This window comes from Triticum urartu, chromosome 1, assembly GCF_003073215.2.
Source record: "Triticum urartu cultivar G1812 chromosome 1, Tu2.1, whole genome shotgun sequence".
NCBI classification, from domain to species: Eukaryota; Viridiplantae; Streptophyta; class Magnoliopsida; order Poales; family Poaceae; genus Triticum; species Triticum urartu.
In genome coordinates, this window is record NC_053022.1 from 554,178,432 (window position 1) to 554,189,506 (window position 11,075).

An 11,075-nucleotide genomic window follows, 5' to 3' on the forward strand; every position below is an offset into this window, starting at 1 on the left:
AGTTGTTGTATTGGCTAATGATTTGTACTCAGCCTCAATACTCGATCTTGACACTGTAGCTTGTTTCCTGGCACTCCATGAAATGAGATTAGAGCCAAAGAATACCGCAAATCCTCCAGTGGACTTTCTGTCATCACTGCATCATGCCCAGTCGGCATCAGAAAAAGCACTAACAAGAGTAGAATTAGAACATGTGAACTGAAGACCTAGGCTCACAGTGTGCTTTATATATCTCACAATTCTTTTAACAGATGTCCAGTGTTCATTATTAGGTGCATGTAGATACTGACAAACCTTGTTTACAGCAAAAGATATGCCTGGTCTCATCAGCGTTAAATACTGTAAGGCTCCTACAACACTTCTGTATTTTGTGCTCTCTTCTTTCTTAAGTGGTTCTCCTTCAAATGCTGAAAGTTTTTTTGAGGAAGACAACGGCGTAGGTGAAGGCTTACAGTCCTTCATTCTCATACGAGCTAAAAGTTCAGTGGCATATTTCTCTTGATTTAGTATTATGCCATCTTGAATCTTCTTAACCTCAATGCCTAGGAAGAAGTGTAAGTCACCAAGATCATTCAGTGCAAACTCTGAACTTAGATCATGTAGAAGAGCATTAGTAGCACTTTGCGAGGAGCTTGCAACTATAATATCATCAACATATATTAGTACGAATAATACTGTAGTTCCCTTGTTATAGATGAAAAGTGATGTATCAGCTTTAGATGCAACAAAACCAAGACACCTTAACTGTGAACTCAACCTTGAGTACCATGCTCTTGGAGCTTGTTTCAGGCCATAGAGTGTCTTATCAAGTCTGCACACATAATGAGGTGTTTTCTTGTCTGCATACCCAGGTGGTTGTCTCATGTAAACCTCCTCTTCCAGAACACCATGCAAAAACGCGTTCTGAACATCTAGCTGTCTTAAACTCCATCCTCTAGACACAGCAATAGCTAGCACAAGTCGAATAGTTGCAGCTTTAACAACCGGACTGAAAGTATCCTCATAATCTAACCCATAGCGTTGTTTAAAACCTTTTGCAACTAGACGTGCCTTATACATGTCAACCGAGCCATCTGCCTTTTTCTTAATTCTGTAGACCCACTTGCAGTCAATAATATTTTTACCTCTTTGCTCAGGTACAAGATGCCATGTCTTGTTCCTCATAAGCGCCATGTACTCTTCATCCATTGCATTTTTCCATCTTGGATCACTCAATGCAGTTTCCAAATTTGTTGGCTCCCCTGCAATACACGGCATGCCATACGGTACAGTACCATCAGTTCGGACTTTTGGATTTATTATACCTTTTTGTAGTCAAGTCATAACATGAGATGTCGCAACTGGCTGTGGTTGAGAAGGATGTGTAGTTTGTTGTGTAGAAACTGATGCAGGAGATCCAGCCGCAAAAGATCCTAAAGCACGGGGATCAATTTGCACATTCGATCCTGTCCCAGATTTAGTGGCCTGTGGTGTGTTTGGAGTTGTTTTCATATCTGATTCGGTGGCCACAGAAGATCCGAGGGAATCCTGCACATGCGCAGTACTCAACCCCGAGCGAGTTGTTGCTGGCGTGTTGGTCGCTGGAATCAACCCGCATGTGAGGTGCGGACCCGACCCGGCCGCTGTCCTTTGCGCCCTCTCGTGCGTGGGACTCGGGCCGGTTGCTGCAGCTGGCGACGTGGCACCCGCTCGCTGGCGGAAGGAACTCCTGACGGGCACGCGATCCGGGGACGATTCCCTCGCCCGATCCGAAAATTCTTGATGTACAGGAGTTCCATATGACAGCAGAGCCGCCTCGCACTACTAGGAAAAGGCCTACTAATGGCGCACCGGTTTTGCCTACTAATGGCACATCACCGGTGCGTCATTAGTATCACGCCACTAGAATTTTTTACTAATGGCGCACCACATGGTAGTGCGCCATTAGTAACAATTTTTTTAATTCTTTTTCTTAATCTCAGGTCACTATTTCACCTGAGATATCCAACACATATATATACAATAAGCATCCATATAACAATCATAGCCAACACACAAGTTCCATCATATATACATACATAGCCAACACACAAGTTCCATCATATATACATACATAGCCAACACATAGTTCCATCGTTACATATTACAAAAGTTTCACATTGTTAATCCAACACCGTTATCCATCAATTCACAAAAGTTTCACATTGATACAAAATAAAAACACAAATGGAAAAGAAGCACTCCATCCATGCAAGCTTCCGTGAATTAAATCAAATCTGCAAAATGATAAACAAGAAGTTAGAAGAAGAAAAAGAAGAAGACTAGAAGAATACTAGAAGAAGAAGAACACTAGAAGAAGAATAAGAAGAATTTTGGAAAAGAAGAAGAATAAGAAGAAGACTATAAGCTTATTATGTAAACTTGATCATTTTGTGCTAACATAAGTTATTTTGGAGCTAACCTATAGGAAACTAAGCATATAAGCTCTAAGTTAGTATATTAGAGCCAACTTAGGTACAATGAAGCTAACCTATATCATTTTGGAAAAGAAGAAGAATAAGAAAAAGACTATAAGCTTATTATGTAAACTTGATCATTTTGTGCTAACATAAGTTATTTTGGAGCTAACCTATAGGAAACTAAGCATATTAGAGATAACATAGGTAACTAAGCATATTAGAGATAACATAGGTAACATAGGTACCTGCAAAATCATTATCCCCGCGTAATGAAGTCGCCAATGGGTCATTTCATAAGATCACAAGTAGCATCATCACAAGTACAACATCATCACAAATACAGCAACAGGGATATTTTTATGATACAAGAAGAAAGCAGCCACAACTACAGTAAAAACAAGCAACTGCACACACAGGAGTTGTAAAATATCCCTGCTATTCTTTTTTACATAAACATGTAATTAGTCAAGACAACTTCTCTCATATTTTTAAACTTCCATTTATTTTAATCTACGGTAGAGACATGACATCATCACCCTCCAGAAAAAACCAACAAATATGGCATCAGAAACATATGTGCCACCTGTCAGAAAATATAGAAAAGAAAGCACATAGTTATAAAGATTAGTATTCGAGACTTTGTAGCGAGCTCTGGTTTCTCTTAATGGAAATTTGGGTGAACATTTCCATGCAAAAAAAATTAAACTGTTATACAGATTTTGGACCCCATCATATGCTAAGCAGGTGTGATGGTTCAGGCTTAATATGAAGCAAGCAGTAGATGAGGTGCAAACAAACATTTTTGAAAACAAATTGTGGTGGGATATTTCAAGACATTGCGGTTCGAGTGCTTCAGAATGGCTGTGAGATAAGAACTACAGACAATCAGATTCTCTTGACTATAGTACAGCATAAACTGAAGGATAAAAGGGTGTTTGGATTCAGTTAACTGAATATGCTACTCTAGTTCCTGGAGTTGGTTACTTAATTCTATCTATTCCCATTGGTCTGGCTGACCTTTGGGTAATAGCTACTTATACTTGTTGTTACAGGTTACTGTTGTTATATATACTTACAGCAGCACTGCTAATGATACTAGCCCAAGTGCTTGTGGGTGTGGTGTCCTATTTGCAGAAAAATACCATGTGTAAGTGGAGTGCAGTGTTCTGCAAAAGCAGATGTTCAGTTGGTGCTACCCTGTCTATTTCTTCTATGCTATCCTTATACTCTGCTTAAGAATAGATGCTACTTGTCTTGGCTATATTCTACTTTCTTGTCTATTTTTCCATCCCTCTCTCTTCTATTAAACTAATAAGAACAGATGTTGCCTGATCTTATTGCCTATGATGCTGGTCTGAGGCCTCTCTGGGTTCTAAAGTTATTTTTGTGGCTCCAAGAACTCCTACAAATCCTGTGATGCATGACACAACCTTTCCGTGTGAATTTTTCTGTAACTGTACCTAACAGAAAAATTTACTTGAGAATCAACAACAATTTACAAGCCATGGCCATGGTCTCCACTCCCAAACCCTAACCCTATTTACAAGCCATTTTCTGTAACTGTACCTAACTGTCACCTGCGTGGTGGTGCCCTGCATAGCGGTCGTTGAGCTTGCGCGGTGTGGTGAGCTCGCCGGACATGGACGGGCCCTGCACAGCGGTCGAGACTCAGAGCAGAGGTTGAGGGCAAGAGGAAGAAGAAGAAGAAGGAAGTGGAGGGGAGGGGCTCACCTGCAGTCGAGGGAGTACACGGCGCCGGCCTGGCTGAGCTAAGGTAGGGCAGAGCAGCGCGCGGACGGCGGCGGCCCGTGGCCTGGCTGAGCTGGCGGTCATCGTCTCCTCCTCCTCGTCCTCCTCCTGGTCCTCCTCCTCCGGCTCGGGGCGCGGGGGCGCGGGGGCGGCGACGCAGGGGAGCTACAGTGGTGGGGGCGTGGGGGCGCGGGGGGAGGGGTCGGGGCGGTGGCGGCAGGGGACGGAGGGGCGTGCAGGCGCGGCGGCGGCGTACGGTTGGGGCGGAGGGGGCAAATTAGGTCGAGTGGGGAAGAAGGGAGGGAGGGGAATAGGTGGAGTAGGGGGGAAGCTTACTAATGGCGCACCCAGCAACGGTGCGCCATTAGAATGTTTTTTTATTACAGTTCGAGCCCTCAGGTTATATTCCACCTAACCCAATCTACATCAGAACCTGCCCACTAGCCCGACTGGTCAGCACATAGCACACACATTGGAGGTCCTGAGTTTGATTCCTAGGCTCCCCAATTTTTATTTTTATGCATTTAAAATGCTGTTTGATATTTATTTGTGTTTAAATATGTTCAAACTTGTTTAAATCATAACAGTTATATTTTTTTATAAAAACAGTAATAATTTTTTAAAAAATATGTTCAAATTTGTTATTTGAAAATATTTATGAATATGAAAAAGGTGGAGTGGAGGGTGCGGTGGGTCATCGGCGACGGTGGAGTGGGGGAGGATGCGGGCCGGGGGTCGGCGGCGGCGGCCGGTGGAGCGGGGGAGGGTGCGGTTGATCGTCGGCGGCGGGGAGGGTGCAGTTGATCGTCGGCGGCGAGGGGGACGTCGATGTCCCATGAACACGGTTTTCAAAGACCCGGGATCTTTATCTAGCTGGCGATACGTTGTGTCATCCATGCACCTTACGCATCCAGAAAATCCGTGGACTACCAGCCCCGCGAGATAACCGTAACCGAGATAGTCGTGTAGTAGTGCATTTAAAATGTTGTTTGATATTTATTTGTGTTTAAATATGTTCAGACTTGTTTAAATCATAACAGTAATATTTTTTTATAAAAACAGTAATAATTTTTTTAAAAAATATGTTCAAATTTGTTATTTGAAAATATTTATGAATATGAAAAAGGTGGAGTGGAGGGTGCAGTGGGTCATCGGCGACGGTGGAGTGGGGGAGGGTGCGGGCCGGGGGTCGGCGGCGGCGGCCGGTGGAGCGGGGGAGGGTGCGGTTGATCGTCGGCGGCGGTGGAGCGGGGGAGGGTGCGGTTGATCGTCGGCGGCGAGGGAGACGTCGATGTCCCATGAACACGGTTTTCGAAGACCCGGGATCTCTATCTAGCTGGCGATACGTTGTGTCATCCATGCACCTTACGCATTCAGAAAATCCGTGGACTACCTGCCCCGCGAGATAACCGTAACCGAGATAGTCATGTAGTAGTGAGAAATATATATATACTAACGGCGCACCGCGTAGTAGTGCGCCATTACTAGTTTAAACTAGTAATGGCGCACTTTGACACGGTGCGCCATTAGTTGTTTTGCAAAAAAAAAGAATAAAAAAAATTCAGTACTGGCGCACTCCTTGTCCGGTGCGCCATTACTAGTTAGAACTAGTAATGGCGCACTTCGGTCGGATGCGCCATTAGTATGTATGTAAAAATGAAAAAAAAATTATCACTAGTGGCGCACCTTTTGTCCGGTGCGCCATTAGTGTCTTCCACACTAATGGTGCATCATCAACAGGTGCGCCATTAGTATATAGTAGTAGCGCACTATTTCCCTGGTGTGTCATTAGTGTCAATCCTATCTATAGCCCTTTTCCTAATAGTGTCGTGTCCAGCGCCTACCTCGTCTTCTTCCTCCGCATGAAATATAGCCTCAATTTCTGCAAGGTTTTGATCATTTTCTGCACCGTTTTCTGCACTGTTTTCGGCATGAACCTGCACTGGTAAAGACAAAACACTAGTGGTGGTAGAATTATCAGTTTGGTTAGTGCAACTGTGGCCCCCATGATCAAAACTTTGAAGATGTGTCGGAAGAAGAAGAATTTCTTGTCTAAGAAGTGCTCCGGCATTTGGATGAAGAGATGCAAACGGAAAAACGGACTCATCAAATACGACATCACGAGATATATAGACTCTGCCGGTGGACACATCTAGACATTTAACCCCTTTGTGAATTGCATTGTATCCAAGAAATACACATTTTTTTGAACGAAAGGCTAGTTTACGAGTATTGTATGGCCTAAGGTTGGGCCAGCATGCACAACCAAACACACGAAGGGATTTATAATCTGGAGTGATACCAAAAAGACGTGTGATGGGAGTCTCAAATTTGATGACTTTGCTCGGAAGCAAGTTAATGAGATATGTTGCAGTCAAGAATGCTTCATCCCAAAATTTCAGTGGCATGGAAGCATTAGCTAGCAAGGCTATCCCTACCTCAGCAACATGGCGATGTTTGCGTTTGGCAGAACCATTCTGTTGATGAGCATCAGGATACGAAATATGATGAGAGATGCCAAGTTGTTGGAAAAAAGAATTGAGCTTCTTGTATTCACCTCCCCAGTCAGTTTGTATGGCAATGGTTTTAGTGTTTAGTTTCCGTTCGACAAGATTTTAGAAATTCTTGAAAACTTGAAACACTTCAGATCGTTTCTTAAGAAGATAGATCCATGTATATTTACTAAAGTCAAAGATTAAACTTACATAATATGAATGTCTACCAACTAAAGTAGGAGCTGGCCCCCAAACATCTGAGAATATAAGTTGTGAGGGAGCAGTAGAAACACTGATAGAAATAGGGTATGGTAACTGATGACTTTTAGCTTGCTAACATGGATCACAAACAGACTCAATACTAGACTCGTGAGAGTAGGGAAGGTTATTCTTACTAAGAATAAGCTTAACAATAACTGATGAGGGATGACCTAATCTACTATGCCACTTTGTCGGAGAGGGCTTGACAGCAACAAAATCTTGTTTATTTGACGATGATGATGATGAAGAGATGAGTGGGTAGAGACCTCCCACGCACTTGCCCCTAAGAAGGATTCTCCGCGTGTCCAAGTCCTTAACCAAAAAGAAATAAGGATAGAATTCAATGAGCACACGATTGTCAAGAGTAAACCGATGAACAGAGAGAAGATTCTTGGATGCTTCAGGCACATATAGAATTTTGTTTAGATGCAATTTTTTTCATGGGGGTTTTGACAATTGAACTACCAACATGCGTAATTTTCATACCAGAACCACTTGCGGTGTGTATTCGATCTTGTCCAGGGTACTTTTCCTTGATCGTCAGCTTGTCCAGCTCCCCTGTGATGTGATGTGTAGCACATGTATCTGCGTACCAGTTTGTGTCGATGCCGTAGGAGTCGGTGACAGCATGGGCCTCCTTCTCTTCGTACTCATCTTCCTTGTAACGATCCCAACACTCACGGGCACCCCCGCGGTGGTGCTTGAGGCATATCTGGCACTCTGGATAATCGTGAGGAGGTTGACGATGTTGCTGATGTTGTTGTGGACGACCCCGCGAGGTTCTGCCACCGTTTCTTGAAGGGGAAGGAGGACGCCTCCCACGGCCACGCCCTCTGGTGCCACGGGCTCGCCCCCGTGATCTGAACTGGCCGCGCCCTCTATAGGCCATATTGGCAGATAAGTGGAAGCCTCCTTCGCCTCCATCACCAAGCATCTCTATACGTTGATCAAAGGCAGAAATTTGAGCGAACACGTCATCAACGATGATGGAGGTCTTGATGGCACCAATGGCTGCCACAACCGGATCGTAATCACGGTCAAGCCCGGCGAGGACATAGTCCACCATCTCGGGATCAGAAACAGGGCGCCGGGCTGCTGCTAGCTCGTCACCGAGAGACTTCATCTTAGCAATGTAGGAGGAGTTGTTCATGGTGCCCTTCTTGGTGGTGGTAATGGCGATCTGAAGGTTGGTGATGCGAGATTGAGATTGGGACGCGAAGAGGGTGGTGAGGGCAGTCCAGAGATCGAAGGTATGTTCTTTCCCGATGACTTGCGCGAGAATTTCCTTCAACAGAGAGTTCAGCAGATAGCTCAGAACCTGCTGATCCTTCGAGAGCCAAGGTCCATATAGGGGATTTGGCCCCATGGCCATGGTCTTGTCTTGCTGCTGCTGCTCCGTTTGCTTCGGAGGAGCTGCGTCCGATCCGTCCAGGAGCCCTGTCACCTGCGCTCCTCGCAGGGCGGGCATCACTTGGTCCTTCCAGAGGAGGTAGTTGCCCCTCGATAGCTTCTCAGACTGGGGTTGCCCAAGGTTGAGGACGACCGGAGCTGAGGCGGAAGACATGATCACGATGGGTGGGTGGATGGTTTGTTTCTATTTGTCGCTAGATTTGTTTGTCGCTAGATTGGAAGAGTGGCTCTGATACCATGTAAAAGAAGCGTTCCTACTCTCCCAAGGGGAGGGCCGCATCGATATATATTGATTCTGGCAATATGCCGTGCGATACAGGAAAGAGGTTGATCGCTAGGAGTCAACCCTCGTACATGAGGAAACCTGGATAGCTATGAGAAGACAGGGAGTAGAGATAGAGTTTGGATGAGATTACAATAGAGTTTAAACTATTTCTAACACGGACGACTGACCGAAGCCGCTTCAATGTGAGCGCGGCGACAGAGAAGCCTACTCCAACGATGCGCTTGCATTGATGCGGTGCCAGTCCGCTTGCCTCCAGAAAACCCAACCCCATCTCCTACATGTTGCCGTCTCGCCTCTCCTCTCTGCACACACCTTCGGCATGGCCAAGTCTGTGTTAGTAGGATCCGCGGGAGCTCCGGATCATGGCGCCACCGTCCAATGTCCCTGAGCCCATCGGGCTCCACTGCATCGACTATGAAGACCGAGAAGGTGGTGCCCTCCTCGAATGAAGGCGGGCAGCAGCAGCCACCCGTCCACGCCGAGGCCACGAGGACTGATGAGGAGTACGCATGGTGGGTCGAGGTGCTCCTCTCGCGGTCATTGTTCACCCGTGGTCCGGTGCCGCCCTCACCGCCACATGACTATTGTGTCAAGGAGGAACTGTCCTCCCCACCATGTCACCGCGTTAAGAAGGAGACGGTGTCCCCACTGCGGCTCCGCGTCAAGACAGAGGCGTCCTCCTGCCCACGCAACCAGCACGGGTGTTTTTGCCACGGCAAGGAAGTGGCGCCGCAGCCGCTGTGAAGAAGGAGGAACCCTCCCCAGTGATAGCTAACACATGGGCCAAACCTTAACTACTTCGGCCGCGACGACGCCTCATCCTTGCGCGCCAAGATAGAGGTCGACCAACCGGCAGCTAAGGAGCAGCATCGGAAGCGGCTCAACATGGCGCACCATACAATCGCCAATTCGAACATGCCAACAAACTGGGTGCACTGACTCAGTCCTTGTGTTGGCCTGAGTCGACGATCGGACCACCGCCTAGACGTCCGCCTGGCGCCCGCACTGGATTAGCAACAAACTCTACAAGATAGGGTTGGCTGTCTCCGAGCGTACCGTTGCCCTCGCTGGCAAGGCCAAGGCCAAGGCGAAGGGCGGGCCGCGGGGCCGGAGTATGCGCCCGATTGTCACCGCGATCGAGACGCGGCCGATCTTCTGCACGAGGCCGCCCATTAGGACTGCCATGACCCCTAGGCGGCTGCCACCGCTAGAAGGACGACGACGACTATAGAGGGAGCGGCAATGACAATGTCACGGACGGTGATAGAGGTGCTGATCACCATCCGGTACCTCACATAATTTCTTTTAGTTTCCTTAAATTTTAGTTGAACACGTCCAGTTTTGCATGTAAATATAGGCAACTTGTTTCAATTTCATTCGGTTTTCATATATTTCATCTAGTTGTTTAAGTGTTCGTTTAAAATGAGGCTAAGGTTGAACAACCGCCTCGTTATCCCCTGTCCAGAAGTACCCGTGAATATTTTTTAACACAGTACAATCAAAGTCGCTTACATATACGAGCATATACTTACCCTTATGAATGCATGCACGCTTTACCCCTATGAGCATCTCCGAGAAATTGAGCCAGCATAGCATCTTGAGATTTCACGAAGTTACCATAGATGCCTCACAGTCGACAAAAACGTCTCCTCCCACTAAACAAACATTGCCGGAAGCCTAAAATAAATTCAAGAATAATGCAAGAGCAACCCCAAATCTAGGATTTGAACTCTGGTGGGCTGAAATACCATTATCCTCCTAGGAAAAGTAGTGGCTGCACCCATCTTCGGTGCACCCACGCAAGAAACATAGCAAAACATTAAAAAAAACTAAAACTTTGCGGGAATGATCATCAACAAATGTAATGGGTGCTTGCAAAGTTTGGTGGTCAAATAACATTCGACGAGCTCTGTACAAAAAGACAAAATTACAAAATCTGCTAAAACAGTACACTCACATTTTGACTAATTTTCAGTGATTTTATCTTTTTGTATAGAGCTCATCGAATGGTATTTGACCACCAAATTTTGCAAGCCTCATAACATTTGTTAATGATTATTCCCACAAAGTTTTGGAATTTTTTAAAATATTTCTCTATATTTTCTTGCGTGGGTGCACCGAGCTAGGATGTAAAAAAACCACTATCATCCTCCTAACAATCCAACCATGGGTTGGTTCGCGTGTCCACCAATATTTGGGGTGTTTGATTTGATGAAATAAGCTGGAGATGCCCTTACATGCACGTAGCCACAAATCCCCGGCCGGTGCACGTGTCCAACGGGCATCACGTTCGAAGAGTTCGATTGCAATATGCACCTACTCTGCCGTTGTTTCACTGCTCTGCAGAAACGCATCGTAGCTTAGCGGAGGCCTGCTCGCACCTATAAATAGATCGATGCCCAAACGAGAAACAAGCCAACACTAGCAACAGCCACA